At 45.3% G+C, this 19286-nt stretch overlaps 1 protein-coding gene across 1 annotated transcript in view; it reads right to left on the minus strand.

The window, feature by feature from the left end:
• ryr2a (ryanodine receptor 2a (cardiac)) overlaps positions 1-19286 on the minus strand; it is a gene marked incomplete at both ends in the record, with an annotated part of 216432 nt that overhangs the window by 178688 nt on the left and 18458 nt on the right. The window lies entirely within an intron of this gene.

The following is a 19286-nucleotide window of genomic DNA, read 5'->3' on the forward strand; positions in this document are numbered from 1 at the left end:
ACACACACACACACACACACACACACACACACACACACACACACACACACACACACACACACACACACACACACACACACACACACACACACACACACAAAATGTTGTTGATTTCTTATACATACAACAGTGAAGTTCCCTTTAGATTTGTCCGTTTTCCTTTAGTTATGGATATGTCATGTTACACAAATGTACAAAATATAAAATTTGACACATATTGCATCAGTAAATGAATGTGGTAAATGTGGGTTTCTCTATATTTTGTGTAAGGGAGAAGAGAAGAAAATCTATTTCAGCGATTATGGATGACCTTAATAATAAACTGTCCAGCTCGGCCTACATGGCACTACAGCGACCACCCGCTCCTGTAGATTCTCCCTGCACAACATCCAAAATCCATACGAGGGAAGCGACACAACTCCTGGTCCAGGCACTTGTCATCTAACGCCTGGATTAGGGATGCAAACGATTAATCGGAGATCGATTAATTACTCGTTAGTTAAGGATTTACTCAAGCATGTAAAGTGTACTATACTTTATATACTATATACTATTTACTATTATGCATTATGCTTCTGTCAGTAGAACGGTGTTTTCAAATCATGTTTAAATGATCCCCCAGAGGGCGCAATGATATCACTATTCACTATAGCCCTTTTCAGACAGGTCACACAGTGAACTCTGACTAAACTCCTGGAAATACTTTACTCGGATGGCAGCCATCTCGCGGTCTGGAAGAAGAGAGGAAAACACACCGCTGCAAAGATGAAGTGGGCAAGGAGAAGCATTGTGTGGGAGCATTTTGAAAAGAAAGGAGAAGATAGTGCCACATGCAAATACTGTGATTCGGTGTACACCTACAACACGTCGACAACAACAATGCTCTATCACTTGAACAATGTTCATTCGGATAAATTGGCTGGCTCCTCCTCGTCTCGTCTCAACTAGAGCAACCCAGCATCAGCTCAATGTTTAGGTAAGTCACCTATATGCAGCGTCCGCGGCGCGGATTCTAGGCAAATGTTGACATGTCTAAAAGTTATGCCTCTAAGTTTTTATATGTTTCATAGGCTATGCAATGATGTGAGAAATATGCAATATGTTGCTGGTGTATTGTTATTGTTTGGAAGATTTTGTATTTTTAATTACAATTAATTGATTGATCGTTAAAGGTATGCTATGCAACTCTTTCATTAATTTTTTTTTTTATCCGTATAGAAAAGTTTCCCCACAAAAACATAAATGTTCATGCCCATAATACTGTGGCAGTGGACAGACGCTGCCCCCTACCTGATTTTGGTGCAGTTTACATTTGTTTGGCTGTGGCCTGGGACGTTTTCAGGTGGGGACATTGTAGAGCCTCTATGTGGGGGCCCAGCCAATAACATAGAGTGCAACAGCCCAGCCCAGCTCAGCCAATAGCGTTGCTGAGAAGTTCAGAGAGGGAGCTCAGCACAGTGGAGACTCAGCGCGGACTAAAACAAGGAAGTGCAGCACCTTTGCAGAACACTCCAAACAGCGGTTTGGAGATAATATTTATAACATCAGAAAAAAGCGTTTAATCCCTGCTTTTCAACAGTTTTCTAGCGCTCTCTCTCCCCATGTATTATCAAGCTCACTCGACCACATAAACACAGAACACAATGTAAACAATGTCTAACCACGAAAATACACACATGGGGCTGCGTCTGTCCACATACTGTAAACACACTGCCACAGTATTGTGTGCATGACAATTGTTGTTTTTAAGGGGAAACTTTTCTAAAAGGATAAAAACATTTTTTAATGAAAGCGTTGCATAGTAAACATACCGATGATCGATTCAGGAATTTGCGGACAATTTGCATCCCTAGCCTGGACTACTGCAACGTTCTTCTGACTGGGCTGCCTGCTTCTGCCATCCGACCACTACAGCTCATTCAGAACACTGCTGCCTGTCTTCAACCAACCTAAATTCTCTCATGTCACTCCCCTCTTCCAGGGCCTTCACTGGTTTCCCATCTTGGCATGCATGCACTTTTTGCACAAGTGTGTACTGTGTAAGTTTCCCTACGGGACAATAGAGTATCTTATCTTAAGACACTGTTACACTAGCTTTAAAAATGAACCCGTCACAAGACAGGAAGACAGTAATATCAATCACAGATTTCGCCACTGCTTGAAAAAAGTGGTGGGGACAATTTTAGTCCCCTAAGTCCCTGCACTGCTGGTTCGTAGGGGGAAAAGGCATGTGCCTGTGGTTAACAAATGTTTATGAAACAGCAAAGTTTGTGTCCAGCAAGACAATATTCACAAATGAGGAACACTGTTATGACTTTTAAAGCGTAAAATAAATGCGTTTTTTAACGCAATTTTCAGCAAACGCTGATCCTGGTCCTCATATAAAGATCGTTATCTTGCTAAACACAAACCTTGCTGTTTCATGTCCTTTTTTTTTTTTTTTTATAAAATGACCTAGTAATATACAGTATCTATCTGCAAAACTGTATAACTGTATGCAGTTGACCACCTGTACTACGTAACTGTATATTGTGCAAAACTCGACTGGACAAAAAAATAAATAAAAATAAACTAAACTAAAACAGGCTTCAATTTCAATGCACGACAGACAAAACGATGTAACGTTTGTTTGTCTGTCTCACTCACTTGTCTCGCGCTCCCACCTTGGCTTTCACGCTAGTGCCCAAAACATCAGTGTTCCCCTTACGTGTCAAGCTAATACTCAAATTTGTGGACAATCCTACAGTATGTGTGTTCATAGAATCCCAGAATAATGAGGAGACAGAGAGGCAGAGAAAGTTCAGCAGATATAATAGACAGAAGTATCTATCTGACCCTGGCCCTCAGGCACACTATGCATACTAACCTTCTATGGGGGGGGAGAGCGAGAGAGAGAGAGAGAGAGAGAGAGAGAGAGAGAGAGAGAGAGAGAGAGAGAGAGAGAGAGAGAGAGAGAATGATAGACACAAACAGAGAGAGAGGACGAAAGAGATAGACATAGGAATGGACTGAAGATGAACCAGAAGTTGTGAGCTATGTAGCCATAGATGATAAAGTATGTGACCTGCTCTGACAAAATCAGTCTGATGTCACACTGGCCCATTTGTGTAGAAACATAATTTTATGAGAAAATATTGGATTTGGCTGTTTTGGGACTTCACCAGATTTTACTTAAATAAAGCCTTGGCTTTCATTCTGTGTAAAAATCATTGTGAAATTTGAATGTTAAATATAGTTTTGAAGCTTATAAAGGTAGGTGAGTCTCTGACCCCAACCCCCTCCAAACTATGTTTTCAAGAAAAAGGGCCTCAAAGTATGACAAAGGAAGCTAGTTCTGCTTGTCACCTAGTCTGACTGCAGGAAGCAGGCTGCAGGTCTAATCTAAGCTCTGCCATTGGTGCTGACCATTTCAGTCGGCAGCGCTCCCTGCAAGCTATCTGTCGGCTGTTGTGGTTGATGGTATTAGACCAAGCTCTCTTGTGATTTGCAAAGGTGTTCCACAGGGGTCCATCTCAGGTCCAGTTGTATTTACTCTTTATAGAAATCATTTTATATTTTACTCTCCTCTTCGCATTGTAATGTCCATTACTATGCGGATGACATAATCTTATATAGTTTCGGCCCTACTGATTTTGTAATGATATAAAGCTGGTCGAAAATCAAGAGTTCCTTTAAGTAGAATATCAGTTATTTAAATTACTCAAGTAAGAGAAAAGGTATAACATAAAAATACTTTAAAAAGTACAAATCCTGAAACGAAACTACTCAATTAATTGTACTTGAGTACTTTTACTTCATTACTTTACACTTCTGCGTGTGATTTGTAATGACAGCATTGTTTTAAGTCATGTGAAAAGTCAAATAATTTGCATTCCAGAGTTCAAAGTGCAACCTGCCAACCAGATTTCCACGTGGTAATGAGTCATGGAATTTGACCAATGACAGCCCTCTGGTGTCATAACAATAACCATTTCCTCCTGACAAATGGCAGCAGCCAGAGAGGCCGACCTCGTTAGAGATTCGGTGTCACTGATTGGTTGTAATCCATCAGCATGAGCTGCCTGCTGGCCTCTCCACATAAACACTCTGTTACTGTATTTATCAGAGCCTGATGTTTTCTTGGACGCTTTAGAAGAAGTGTTAGGTTTCAGCCAAGTCAGACCTGAGGTAAACAATATTGAATTAAAGAGACTGGTAAAGGGGACAGCTACTCAATGTAACAATTCCTATAGATGATATGGTCTGCGTGTCTGGGTAGTGTAGAGATAAAAGCACTCGCCTACCACCAATGGCAGCAGTACTTCCGGCTTGGTCAGACATTCCTCCCGAGACAATTGGCCGCATCTGCAGGTAGGAAGCCGGTGGGGTTTGAGTCCTGGTCGCTGCATTAGTGCCTCTCTGCTCGGCCTGTTCGGCAGGGGGGAACTGGGGGGAATAGTGTGATCCTACCACACGCTACATTTCTTTTCGCCTGCAGTCAATGTGTCTGTTTTAAGTGACTAGGCCAAACCAAGCTTGTTCACCAACTTCCAGGGCAATTTTCTATGAATGTTGCTTTTAGTTGTACCAACATTCAAATAAGCATATCTTCTTCACCTATTCTCAAGTTTGAATATATGACACACCATTTGAAAGCTTGCAATCTGCACTTTCATTATCTGTAAAAAATAAAATAAAAAATAAAATGGAGGGGGGGGGGGGGGGGTTTGGGGGCCTAATGGTTAACCAAAACACCAATCCCTGTCATGTATATTAATGCTGCAGACAGTTGCTGCACTGCTGTGTGTGTGTGTGTGTGTGTGTGTGTGTGTGTGTGTGTGTGTAACCCAAGGAAGATCTCATATTCCCCTCCAACATCATCTCTTCAGAATCCTTCCCTCTGTCCGTCCACCAAGTACACACGCGGCCCAGTCAGACAGCCTTTGGCAAGTTGTAAAACGTGAGGTGGACCACACAGGATGTTTCTGTTGATTCGCCTCCTACAGTTCAAAACAAGAGCAGCTTGCTGCATTTTTTTATTAGCCTACTAGGCAACCACCTGTCCTTAGCCTAACCACTGTTTAAACATCTAGACCTATTTAAAAGTTTATCTAAACATTTATCATTTATCTAAACAGCTGCATAAAACATGGACACGCAGAGGGCACTTTCTGACACCAGGCTCCATTCAAAAATCTGTCAATTTGATGTTTCCTTGATAATCGGCAAACAAAAACCCCTAGCAGAAGAAAACTGAACATCTTTCCTGAATCGTTGGGCTCTTCTGGTAAATCTGTATAATCTGCCCAGCAGTGCTTCATCTGAATAAAATATCATCCTTTATGTTTGGTTGCACTTTGGTGGAAGAGGAGATGCAGTTGATGTTTTTCTGCTGAGTTTTTTCAACTGGAGGCGTTCAGGGCACATAGAGCGGAAAAACGTGAGGCCCTCGGCAACGCAAAAGCAGCAAGCAAAACGCTTCACTCTCATTGAAAACCATGAAAGCCCCCCCCAGGCTGCTAAAACACACTCTGTCTGATCGAGGCCTAGTCTAGCTCCTCCTCTCTGCTCTCCTCTCCTCCCTTTCTTTTTCTCTCTATTTTTCTTCCCTTCTTTCTGTCAGCTTGTGCTGCATCCCATTTTCATTTCACATCATGCACCTCTGCAGAACACATTTGCTTTGTTCACAGGGAGGCCATGTTGCATTGACGTCATACTCAAAGAGAGTGAGTCAGACTGAAACAGAGGATCAGTAAGGATGAAGCAGTCTTAGCAGCAAAGCTATCTGTGAATACTGAATACTGATAGATAATTTTGTAACTTATCTTCTCATATAAGCTACACCCCTATCTGCAACATACGTGCGTGTGTGTGTGTGTGTGTGTGTGTGTGTGTGTGTGTGTGTGTGTGTGTGTGTGTGTGTGTGTGTGTGTGTGTGTGTGTGTGTGTGTGTGTGTGTGTGTGTGTGTGCCAATACAGTAGATAGATTTGAGTCTATGGTCATGACCAGCCCACACAACTCCCACTGCTGGGAACTTTAACCTTATGATGGTATGGACAAGATAAATAAAATATACAGTGATTAGGACATAATAGATTTCATATAAACATGGTTTGGAGGTATGTGTGTATTTATTTGAGTTTTTATAAAACTAAAACTATCAGAAGATAATGTTTAATCCTTGCGTTTGAACGGTTTACCGGCACTCTCTCTCTCTCCACATAAACACAGCCTCGCTCGACCACATAAACACAGAACACAGCAAAACAATGTCCCATCACGAAAATACATACAGATCGCAGTGTCTCTCAACATAAACACACTGCCACACTATTATATGGGCCAGAAGTGATCGTTTTGAGGGGAAACTTTTGTATACTTATATATACATGTATATATATATATTTTTTATGAAATAGTTGCAAAGTATACCTTTAAAATGGCTATTTCTCAATTACTATTCAACCATCTTGAAAATTACCCCTTTCCAGAATTTAGATTTTCATAGATTTTTAGTATGTTATTTATCATGCCCAAATAGTACCAGAATCCATTGAAAAACCTTTTACTGTATTATGTTTTATTTGCATGATGTTTCCAAATTAACCGACACTTGTTTTAAAATGTACGTTGAGATTCAACAATTGAGACTACGTTTTGTGCTGTGGACCAACGTTGTTATTCCACAATTTTGGAGATCGTGTTGGCCTCTCATAGACTGGTAATAGTATACATACATACATACATACACACACACACACACACACGCATGCAGGCACGCACACACACACACACACTTAGCCAATCCTGCTCCTCCGTCTGTTGCTGACCTCAGCAGTTCAGGCAGATGAGCGGTTGTTTATGATGTGATGAAGATGAATCGTTATGAAGAGAGTGTCTGCAGCAGTATTGGATTCCTCTGGACACACATGAGCACACAGGCTAGTGCTGTAGAGCTGCTGCCATATTGCTCATGGGCACTACAGAAGCAAAGATACTTAAATCTAGACACAAAACTGGATATATTGTGATTTGGTGGTCTAGAGTAGAGCTGTCACTTTTTATTCGAAATTCGAATTTAACTTCGAATGTGGGGGAGGGGGGGCATGTTCGAATGTAATTGACCTGTTCGAATTTTTTTTTTTTTAATAAAAAATATATGTATATATACATTGTTTTCTAACTTAGCATCGATGCTAGCGGGACTTACCCAGCTATCGTCATTGCCTGCTTACTGCTGCTTGCTGGTAATGTTAATCCCAAGTCAGAAAAAGTCTCCAGATTTGTCGCATTAGTCTCTTCTGAGAAAGATTGTCTCCAGGATGGTCTGAAAAGTTGTCTCGAGTTGGATGCAGCCAAGTTTGTGAGGCAGTGTTGTGCTAACACAGCAGCGGAGAGGAGCTGACTGACTGGACCATGAGGACAGCTGAGGATTATTTTTATTCTTTTAATATTTTATATTATATTGTAGCGTATCAGCATTACACATACAGGGGTGAGCATTGGTAGTGTCTCAACTACAGATAGGAACTGATGTGTGGGAGTGTTGTATTGGGGAACACTATGCTGTGGGGATACTTCCGGGAGAGACTGAGCATGCGCGTCAGTCTCCACACGCTGCGAGAAGGGAAGGCTGCTAGCTATGAGCGTGACAACCGCTGAGAGTTGTAATATAACTAACGGAGAATAAAGAACCTTGTACCAACAAGAAGCCTCTGCCTCATGAGTTACCAGGAACGTTACACTGGCGTCAGAAGTTTAAACGGTGAATATTGCCTCCAGATTCGGCGAGATGGTTAGCAAGTTCCTGAAGAAAGAGCGCAAAAGACTCGAACGAGAGGCGGGAAAGGCAAGAGCCGGGGCAGACTACCAGGCGTCCGAGGAGGAAGATGCCTGGGTAGACGCAGCCGCTACCACAGAGAGCCAAGCGGGGAAAGCAGCAGAAAGCCTGGGGTTGGTGAGGATAAAATCCGAACTAGACAGCGCTATCACCGTAGCCACGGAAGCTATCCCGCGGCTCAAGGGAGCTAGCAGGCAAGCTAGCGAGGCGGGAGAAGGAGCGGAGGAACCGGGGCCGGTGAGGGTGAAGATTGAGCGGGTTGACACTGCCGCTGTAGCCATGGAGGCTGTGCCACAGCCCAGCGGAGCTAGCCTGCGGGCCGAGGACAAAGACGGGACACGGGTCGAGGCGACAAAGGACAGCAGGCGGCGAGGAAGAAAGGAAATCACCCCGCCAAAATTCAACGGTAAAGGCGAGTGGGAGCCATATTGCACAATGTTTAACGTAGCAGCGGACATGAATGGCTGGTCGAGGGAAGAGAGAGCCAGTCACTTGGTGATGTCGCTCGAGGGCGAAGCTATAACATGTGTGGCGGCAATGGCAGATACAAAAGACTTAGACATTGTGATGGCGACCCTGAGGAGGCGGTTTGGACAGTGCAAAGAGGAAGGCATCATGGTCGCGGAACTGTGTAACAGGCGCAGGCGACCAGGGGAGTCGCTGCGGGCGCTGGCTACAGACATGGAGATCCTCAGCCGGCGTGTATACAGCCGGTTGCCGCCAGAATCACGGGAGGAGTTAGCCCGAAATTACTTCATCCAGGCAATCGCGCCGAGAGGCCTAAGAGATCAAGTAATGCTGCAACGGCCAAAGACACTAGGAGTAGCGCTGGAGCTAGCGTTGGAAAGAGAGACAGTGGAGGGCTGGGCCATGGACAGCGACGCGGGGGGAGCCGCCCTCGTGGTGGGAATGGCGGCAGAGAGCCCAGCAAGAAGAGCCAGCATGGAAGATGGCGTTGACGAAACAAGGCAACATGGTGAGAGAACTGTCCGAGTCGGTGCAGCAGTTAAAAGAACTGCTCCGAAGCGCGACCCTGCAGCCCGCCCCACGAGACAATACCTGGCCCAGGGGGCCCGGGGCCATGCGCTGCTGGACCTGTGGACGCCCCGGACATCGGGCCAGAGAGTGCCGCGGAGGAGCGTGGAACCAGGGAAACGACACGGGGCCCGTCTAGAAGGGGCGAGACGGGTCCCCGAGGTCATATTCCCCGTAGCCACGTCATCGCGGGAGGGAGCCCATCGACAGCAATGGGGAGGTGGGGCTCCGTCGTGCCCCGAAGTAGACGACATCGCCGGAGCTGTCAACATGCAGAGCGGGCCGCGCGCGATGAACGGCTGCCATGTTCCAGTCTACCTACAGGGGAGATACTGCGCCGCCCTGGTGGACACGGGGTGTACGGCAACGCTGGTGAACGTCAACATGATGCCCGAGGGGACGCGCCTGGAGCAGCCAGCGACACAGCTGCTAAGAACAGTATCCGGTGAGTTGATGCCAATGAGGGGGAGGGGACACGTAATGATAACAGTGGGGGGACAGACAGTGGACTTTCCGGTGTGGGTGGTAGAAATGGCGGGGCCCTGCATCCTGGGGGAAGACTACTTAACACTGAACAAATGCACAGTAGACCTAGGAAAAAGCACATTGACATTTGCAGGGGGGCCAGTAGTCCAGATGGGCCACCCTCCCACCGTTCCAGGGGAGCGGCCTAACGGTAACAACATCACTGTATACCGCGTCACAGTTGAGCACGGGCCCCACGCGGAGCCACAGGGGAGACTGTGTTGGACATGTGGGAGACCGGGACACCTGGCCAGAGAGTGTCGAGGGGCTGTCGGGGACCGGGGGACGGCGGGAGAGGAGAGACGGGCGGGCGGTGGGCAGGTGAGACTCTGCTGGACGTGCCGTTCGCCTGAGCACTTGGCCAGAAACTGCACTGCGGGCCCCACGATTGCTGGGCGGAAAGCCGAGGTGGAGATCGAGGCCGGTTGTGTTCCCCCTGCTGTCCTGAACACGCCGCCCCCTGGGGGAGGGGGACGGGAGGACGAGCGAGGGCAAGACGAGGAGGACTGTCCAGATGTGGATCTGGAGGACGACAGCGTAACCATCATGGATGTCGTCGTGCGTGAGTGGAAACGCAGGCAGGCGGAGGACGCGGAGATCGGTCCGGTGCTTGCGTGGGTGGCGGCTGAACGCCGGCCCCCCGTGGAGGAAACTCACATGTTTTCCGGTGCCAAGAAAGAACTGTGGAGCATGTTTTCCGACCTGCTGCTGGATGAAGATGGGCTGTTGGGGAGAACAGGGCACGGGTTTGAGGGGAGGCAGACGATTGTGCCCAGATACTTGCAGGGGTTGGTTGTGCGGTGGGCGCACAGGGGCCGTACGGGACATGACGAGCCTGAGAAGATGCTCCGCAATGTTAGTGCACTTTTCTACTGGGCCGGACACGAGGAGGACGTGTGGAGATACCACAGGGAGTGTGAGGACTGTGTTTAATGGGACACTTGGGGGACTTTGAGAAAAAAAAAAAAGGAGGAGATGGTGGTTGGAAATGTTGTAACCGAAAGTAAATGATGTGCATGGCATGAGATATTGTGGGGGAGGAGATGTGGGAGAAGCATGAGAGTGAAACATAAAATGTGGTGACATAAAAGGTGGTTAAAAAACAAAGAAGCTGTTAAAAAAGAAAGAAAAGATGTTGGGTGTGTTTTGGTACAGGGGTGTGTGTGATGTGGTATCAACGTGGGCGTTGACCTTATTGTTGGGCGGGGAGTATGTAGCGTATCAGCATTACACATACAGGGGTGAGCATTGGTAGTGTCTCAACTACAGATAGGAACTGATGTGTGGGAGTGTTGTATTGGGGAACACTATGCTGTGGGGATACTTCCGGGAGAGACTGAGCATGCGCGTCAGTCTCCACACGCTGCGAGAAGGGAAGGCTGCTAGCTATGAGCGTGACAACCGCTGAGAGTTGTAATATAACTAACGGAGAATAAAGAACCTTGTACCAACAAGAAGCCTCTGCCTCATGAGTTACCAGGAACGTTACAATATTATATATATTTATGAAATAAATATATGAAATAGGCCACGCCCATCACGGGGGAAAGCGCTCCATTCACTCCCATACACCAGCGTCATTTTCCTTGAATTAAACATAGCTAAAAGCTGTTGTGTGGTGGGCTGCGCAGACAACAAATCTAAAAAATCACCAATTAAAGCAAAACAGGGAAGAAAAATGTGGATGTAGCTGTCAAGGAAGTAAGTTGGAGTGTTCAACTTCCGTTTTGGTCTATATAGCTAATTTCACCTTTTCACAACAACTGTAGGAGGGTCAACTTTTATATAACTCACCCGTTTGGAGTAAAATAGATGATAGAAAAAGGGGTGATTGACAGATCGCCTGTCCAGTGATCACCCAGCTTGCCGATCACGGACCAATAGCATGCGGAGCTGCAGCTCTGGGAAACTCCCATCTCACGTGAGGTGCGGAAGGACTCAACCCATTCTCTGCTGACGAAAAATCAAGGTGGTGACGGCCAACGTTTGAACTCCGCCAGGTAGAAGAAATTTAATGGGATAGCTACATATTATTTATGTCTATGCATTCGACACATGCGCCTGTACAGGATCTGTACTTGTTTTACAGTCTATGCTATTAGGTTTACCCATCGCAAACAAAACAGCACTCTGTCCTCTGTATGGTGTAACATTTACTCGTTTAAAAAATATTTAGATCTTTAGAGTGTCAAACCTAACATGAAATGAACTGCTGTGATACCCCAAATAAGAAGACGTTTTGGAGGGAGGTTTATTCCTGTGGGAGAAATGACGATAAAACAGCTCCAACAAAACCAAATGATGGCCTCATGTTTATTGTGATGAATGATCTTGCTCTGTAGAAGCTGTTTTTCATAATGTATAATGTATTATTATTATCAGTATTATTATATTCAGGAATGTATATCAGCAAATGGCTTCTTCGGAAGGGAGGAAAATTAGCCCTGATCTCCAACTATACTGACTATGCTGTAGAGGGTATTGTGGTTGTATATATTAAATGTAGGTACAAGCTAGTGAAGTACTAGTATGCTAATATTATTAATACTAATAATGCATACTAATAATATGACAAAAGATGATGAAATGAACACCAATTCATTTTCCATCGTCACACTCTCTCCAAAGCTGCATTCTACATCTCTCTCTCTCTGTAAGATCTCCCACTGCCTTTTGCCTCATACCGCAGTGTCGAGTGGGCTGAATCCATTACACACACACACACACACACACACACACACACACACACACACACACACACACACACACACACACACACACACACACACACACACACACACACACAACACACACACACACACACACACACACACCAGCAGCGTTATATAATATCCACAAACCGGGAAGAAAGACAGAATGGTGTTACACACGCTGAATACTGGGGATATCCTGACAGAGAAAGACATAGAGAAGAGAGAGAGAGAGAGAGAGAGAGAGAGAGAGAGAGAGAGAGAGAGAGAGAGAGAGAGACTCACCCAACCACCTCTCCTCCAGTAAGCAACAGACAGTCTTACTTAGGACACACCCGCAAAACAAGCATGTGTATGTGCACATCTCTGTTGGCAGCTACTACAGTTGGCCATGGACCCAAGAAAAAAACAAGTGTCTATGTGTGTCACTCTCCCTATGTATCGGCAGGCTGGCAGAGTTAGCATGGACGATCAGGGACCCCACAAATGAGCTGAGATCAGCAAGGCAATGAATGGTGCGTGTGCGTGCGTGCTGGGCTGGCGCGTACGAATCTATAACAATTTGGATGTAGCCACTGTGACATCATAGCCTATCCAGCCCCATATGAATTGCAGTTGTCACCCCTCTTCATATGGGTCTGGACCCATGCCCATCCACTGCGTTTATTCAGGACAGATACTGTCCGGCACACCTGATTGGCTGGTCGATGTAACCCATTAATAATTAATAAAACATTATGGATAACGCATTGCAGAGCGCTGCAACAACACACCTGTATGTTAATAGCTAGGCTAGCTAGCTGTTAGCACGTTAGTTATGTGGCAGTAAAACACCACTGAATGATCAGTTTGATATACTGTAACGGTCAACCAGTTCGAGGCACGCTCTTTCCATGAAGCCCACCAGCTTTGATATCTGTTGGCTAGTTGTTGATATTTATGACATTATTGTGGCTCTAAAACACCGTTTTTATCGATGCGGTGAGACTGTCATGGCGGCTGTTTCTGGTAACTGTTTCCGGTGTTATGGTGAGTTTTGCACCCCCACCACCAAATGCATGCCCACCTCACGGGAGCATAATGATTTATACAGAAACATAACTGTTTAAAAACTGATACTTCTACCTTCTACTGGGTAGAGGTGACTTCCAGGCAGTAAAAAAAGAAAAGCAGCCTCGACAGGTATTCACAGTACAGCGCCCGCCTAGTACGCCGATCGTCTCTGAAAACCGTAATTCGTTGGTCTATAAACAGCAAACTTCATAGAACTTCACAATTTCTATCTATGACATCACCGATGATGTCACAATGTCTATGACATTACTGATGATGTCACCATGTCTATGATGTGTGGAATCCACCCTATTGAGGGAGGGACAGAATGTAGGGAAACAGTGAATGGACCAATCCAGAAGGAGGCGGTAATGCAACATAAAGGATGCCAACTGCCACAGAAGAAGAAGAATCCACACTATTTTAGATTTATGAAATCACTGATTATGTCACAATGTGACATCACTGATGATGTCACGATGTTAGTGGAAAGAAGAAGATGAAGAATCTGGGCAAAAACAATAGGTATTCCCAGCATTCACTGTGAACACCTAATAATAATCATCATCATCATCATCATCATCATAATAAAATGCAGTTGTAGGATAAGACCATCATCTAAATGCCTAAAATGTAATGTAATAAGTGTAACTATAGGTTTGGAAAGACATGCTATAACATGAATCAGGCTTGTTGCCAATTTTCCTTTACTGGACAGTGTATTGTTGATTGACAGGAAAAGTTCAAGAAACAGAGAGAGACTGGACTATAGACCAAATCACCGGGATGTTTACATTTACTTCCGGGTACCCCTGGGTCCACACATTATAATGGCGGTGAACGGCACAAACTGACATGTTGAAGACAAAAACAGACAAAGAAGACAAAAATGGTTCGTTCGTGTTGTGTTGTTGTTTAATATCATTCATAACAACACTTTCACTAACGTTAGTGGAGACCAGACTAGCTTATTTACCTGTTGGACCAGACTTGACGCTAAATTAAATTAACGTGGGGTCGGTAGCTCTGTCTGTAACGTTAACGACTCTGCTCTCGCCGAGAAGAGCCTGGTGACGCGAGGTTACGAGTCTGCAAAAAAACAGCGAGTTTGACAGACTAACAAACGTTATTAGCTAGCTAACACTACATAAAACAAACACAGAAGAAAGGCTAGATACGTCGGACAAGCATGTTTACCAACCGTTTAACCATTTAAATTGAAAGTAGTCGGCCGAAAACAACGAGAGGGTTTGACAGCATTTATTTGACAACACGCACATTTAAACCTGCCGCCTTCCCCAAGTGGTACCCGGAAGTAAATTTGTTTACATGGTGACGTCACGGTGATTTGGTCTATAGAGCTCAACAGGCACGTGACTTTTCGTGACATAATTTGCCCCGGAATTAAAGGAACACTCCGCCCATTTTCAACCAGCTTTGTATCATTAGAACATCAGTAGTATATCAGAAAACTGTAAACGGTTTTGAAGTCTGTCATTTAATTTGACAGTTATTGAGAGTTAAATTGTGGACCAGTGACATCACTGGTCCACACTAACTCCAATTAATAACTCATTAACTCAAATCAACTCTCAATAACTGTCAAACTATTCATCATTCATCTAGTTTGACAGTTATTGAGAGTTGATTTGAGTTAATGAGTTATTAATTTGAGTTAGTGTGGACCAGTGATGTCACTGGTCCACACTTTAACTCTCAATAACTGTCAAATTAAATCACAGACTTCAAAACAGTTTACAGTTTTCTGATATACTGCTGATGTTCTAATGATACAAAGCTGGTTGAAAATGGGCGGAGTGTTCCTTTAAGTTCCGCGTCCATTTTCTCCATAGACATTTCGATAAATCCAAATATAACGAGTTTTAAGGCTCGAACCAAGCCAACAAGTCTTCCAGAGAATCTTGAGTGACCATAAAACATTCGGTTTAAGCGAGAACAAAAAATAACAGCGTTTCTGCTAGCGCTCACAGCTGCAGAACACCGTGTCCTTTAAGATTTCAAATAAAGGACAAGTGGTATAACTTCAGGACACATTAAATCTGTGTTTATTGAGCTTAAAAACCTGTGTGGCGATGGTCCAGCTGGTCATCTCGTCCAGGCAGAAAACACTAGCGTCCCGATAATAATAGATCCATGCGTCCGTCCACGTTAGCAAGCAGGCGGAAAACACTAGCCTCTAGCTACGTTAACAAGGAGGCAGAAAACACTAGCTTCTACATTAGCATCAGGCTACAGTTCTCAGACGATAGGATAGCATGCAAAACCTTAGCCGTACAAACACACTTATTACAAATGAGTCAGGCTAATTGGCTTGCTTTGGGTAGCTACCCACTAAGTTAAGAGGAAAACACACACGCTATAGACGGTTTTCACCTGTGTGTTGCGCAATAGCCACAACCCCTCAGCACGGCTGTATTCAGCCCTCAATTATAAACCGGAGTACGTTATAAACGTTATAAATATAGTCGCGCTATAAACAACTAACCAACGCTGGGGGTCCGTATGGAAACAGTGTTACTCGAAATTGTTAAAAGTTAAATCAATTTGGTCATTCAGTGGCGTTTTATTGCCATGTAAAGTAACTAACGTTAGCCGCTAGCAAACCTCACTGCACTGTCAAAATCCCAACACTCAGTCCCATCCAGCTGCCCCATTAGTCAATAGCATTTTAGAGAAACGTGATGTACCTCTCTAAACTGATCAATCAGAAGCAGCTAAAGACGAGCAGTACTAGCAACTTAGTTTGCCACACCTCGTGTGGAGCTGTGTGGAGCTGTTTGACAGTGTTACCAAACTATAAAGTGACAGGTCAATATTCTTGAGTGACTCGGGGTTTAACCCATAATTAATTGCGTCGGGACTCGGGAGATAATTTACAGGACACGGTGTCCTGCAGATTCTAATTTACAGGTTTTTGATGAATTTTAAAGGCCAATGTCCTGCAATTACTGGAAACCCTGAGGGGGAAGTGCGCTTAGGGGCACCTGACGACGTCTTACTTGGATGGCTAATTTATGAAGGAATGAGAAGTACATGCCAGAAAAATGCGTCAACTGTCTGTTTTTGTGCCTCTTTGACAACCGCTTCATTCCTCCTCCGCCTGTGCTTCAACCGTCCCTCCACTGGGGGGCGATTGAAGCATTGCACAGCTTCTGTTTGCAGTCTGATGACGTCTGATGTATTGACCAGCGGAACGAAACTATGGTTGGTATTGGCAGAGGACATGTGTAGGTTGCTTACATGAAAATATTGTAACTGGAGCTGACACTAGCTTTACGTAATGAGGAAAACATTTAAAAGTGCTTCATTCGTCCCTGTTCTCCCCTACATGTTGTGTGCCATTAATCCTTACTGATCCAGGACGTGTCTCATACATCAGGGTTATGATGTGAAGCAGCCTGAACCCTCCAGCATAAAGCCCTATACCTTGCCATTAGCAGTTCTGCTGCAGCCACTGCAGGTCTCACAGACAGCATTAATATTTGAGCAGCAGAGAAAGTGCAGTTCTCAGTGCTGTTATGGAGCCATCAGCAGCCAGTCAATATTCCCTGCCATCTGCTGACAACCTGGAAGGGACAGAGGAAGGCCCAAACAAGACAGAGCTGTCAAAGACGCTCCACAAAGAAAAGAGAGAAGCTGTTAGAAAGCCTTGAGAACACCTGTAGTTTGGATTGCATGGCGGCACATATCAGGCACTCACCACACTTTCAACATTCTCACTGCAACCTTCCTGGTTTCCCTTTTGCTTTCTCACTGGTCTGAGGCTGAAGATCCGATTCATCAATTTTATCTTCACTCTCAATATTAACATCTGCCTCTGACTCCTTCGCGTCCTGCACATCAAACGAGACAGATTCAGTAGGTGTCGGTTCCTCAGGTATGTCAGGTGTATCAGGTGTAGAGAAGGAGCCAGCACTCGAAGATGTCCTTTTGAGGGTTTTTATTCCTGTTTCAAAGTACAACGTACGCGTTTCAGCACATAGCCTTCGTCAACGCTGACGCTTTATAGAAACTCTTGTGCCTTGCACCTAAAACTTTTTTTATCCGGTGAGTGTGTGGGCTGATAGCTCCCCAGCTATATCTGCTTTGAAGGTGTATCAGGTGTGTCAGGTGAAACCGAACAACCGTCAGCTTGTTCGGCCGACTGGCTATTGCTAATACCCGGTTCACCCCCCTCTGCCCCACAACCGAAACATTTCATACTTTCAGAAGTCGCAAACACAATGGAATTAAAGCCATCAACTTTTGGCCAATATGTGGCAGCCATATTAGATTTTGCCAATATGGCCGCCCGCCATGAGCCCATCAAAAGTGGATAAAGTATGAGAGCATTTATGCCAAATTTGAAAGCAAAATGGAAAGTAAAAGAACAAGATCGCGGATACAAGCGGCTGAAATGGGTTTTCTCAGGAGGGTGGCTGGCATCTATCTCCCTTAGGGCTCAATCATCCGTGAGAGACTCGGAGTAGAGCCGCTGCTCCTTTGCGTAGAAAGGTTCCAGTTGAGGTGGCTCAGGCATCTGGTAAAGATGCCACCTGGTCGCCTCCATAGGGAGGTGTTCCAGGCACACCCAGCTGGGAGGAGACCACGGGGAAGACCGAGGGCTAGGTGGAGATATTATTGAACGATTTATTCACATATCAACCGGTAGTGTTGGAGTCGAGACCACCTAACCTGAGACCGAGACAAGACCAAGACCGAGGGGAGGCGAGATCGAGACAAGACCAAGACCGAGAGTGGGCGAGATCGAGACAAGACCAAGACCAGACAAATGCAAGACCATTTTCAAGACCATTTACACGCGGCGTGACTATTTAGTCCGGCTTGCCCAGACCGAGACGAGACCGAGACCGATGGAGGGTGAGTCCGAGATGAGACCGAGCCTACCACACAACAGCTTTTAGCCATGTTTAATTGAAGAAAAATTATGCTGGTGTATGGAGGTGAATGGACAGCAGCACATTGTTTTCCCCAATGTGTTTCCCCAATGTGTTTCGCCTATTTCATGCTAGCAACCATGGATAAATGGCTCAAATGCAAACATCCAGTTGCTGGCACTCCGGATTCAGGTTTAGGGGAGCATGGTGACAAAAGGAAAGAAGAGGCCACGCCCAAAACACTGGCAGTTCAGTAACAAATATATTTTGTATGGATTTACTTGCGGATCCACCACAGCCATGGGGCCCTATCGTCCCACTGGCCTTAAATTAGCACTTAGCGCCAGACGCAGCCTATATTAGTGGGCGTGGACTGGCGCAGTGCCTATTTTCTTGTTGGCGCTACACACAGCCTTAAGCATTATAACCACACCTTTTAAGCGTAGAATTATTCACACCGTGCTGATTGGAGAAGTGCAGTAAACGAATCACAATGTCCCTTTCATGTTCCATTCCACGGAGCGATCCAATCCGGTCAGAAAAGCCCAACCAAAGCGCTCTGAGCTCCCCCCTCCCTCTTTCACCCCCGTCTGTCTCCATATATTATTCCATATTATTATGCTTCTCAAACCAATCTCACTGCAGTTTAAATACAGCAAGCATGTAAATACACTACACTATAGCAAGATCAAAGTGAAAAGAATGTTCTAAACGCATCGGCTAGAAAAAATATAGCCTATCCCTGGATGTCATGATGAGATTAGATTGGTGAAAGTTTGGGCAGAATGATATCGTTTTCTCTCGCTACCTTTTCTTCTCCCCCACTGCACAGGTAGGATGATGCAACAGCCTCTGAATGACAGGGGCTCAAAACTACGGTATAACAACTTTTTTCATCGGTCATTGTGCCTGTCTGACGCGCGAGAGAGAGGGAGTGAGAGAGAGAGAGAGGGGGAGAGAATGTGAGATCGGCAGAGGAGAGCTGCGCGTAATTACGCACAGTAATATCCGCGGCGCACTGAATAAGGCCTGGTTTTGAAAAGCGCTAAGCGCTAAATTAACGCCAGGGGGGAAGATAGCGTTAGGCCGGTATTTAAGGCCGAAACGCCCATTCTGGCCTATTCTGCCACTGCTCTTCGGCGTAAAGCGCATTTCGGGGCCTAAAAACATGATGCTATGTTTCCGAGTCAGGCGCAAAGCGCGTTTTTTTTGCGTTTAACACCAGTTTAGCGCCTAAGGCCAGT

This window comes from Poromitra crassiceps, assembly GCF_964638095.1.
Source record: "Poromitra crassiceps genome assembly, chromosome: 4".
NCBI classification, from domain to species: domain Eukaryota; kingdom Metazoa; phylum Chordata; class Actinopteri; order Beryciformes; family Melamphaidae; genus Poromitra; species Poromitra crassiceps.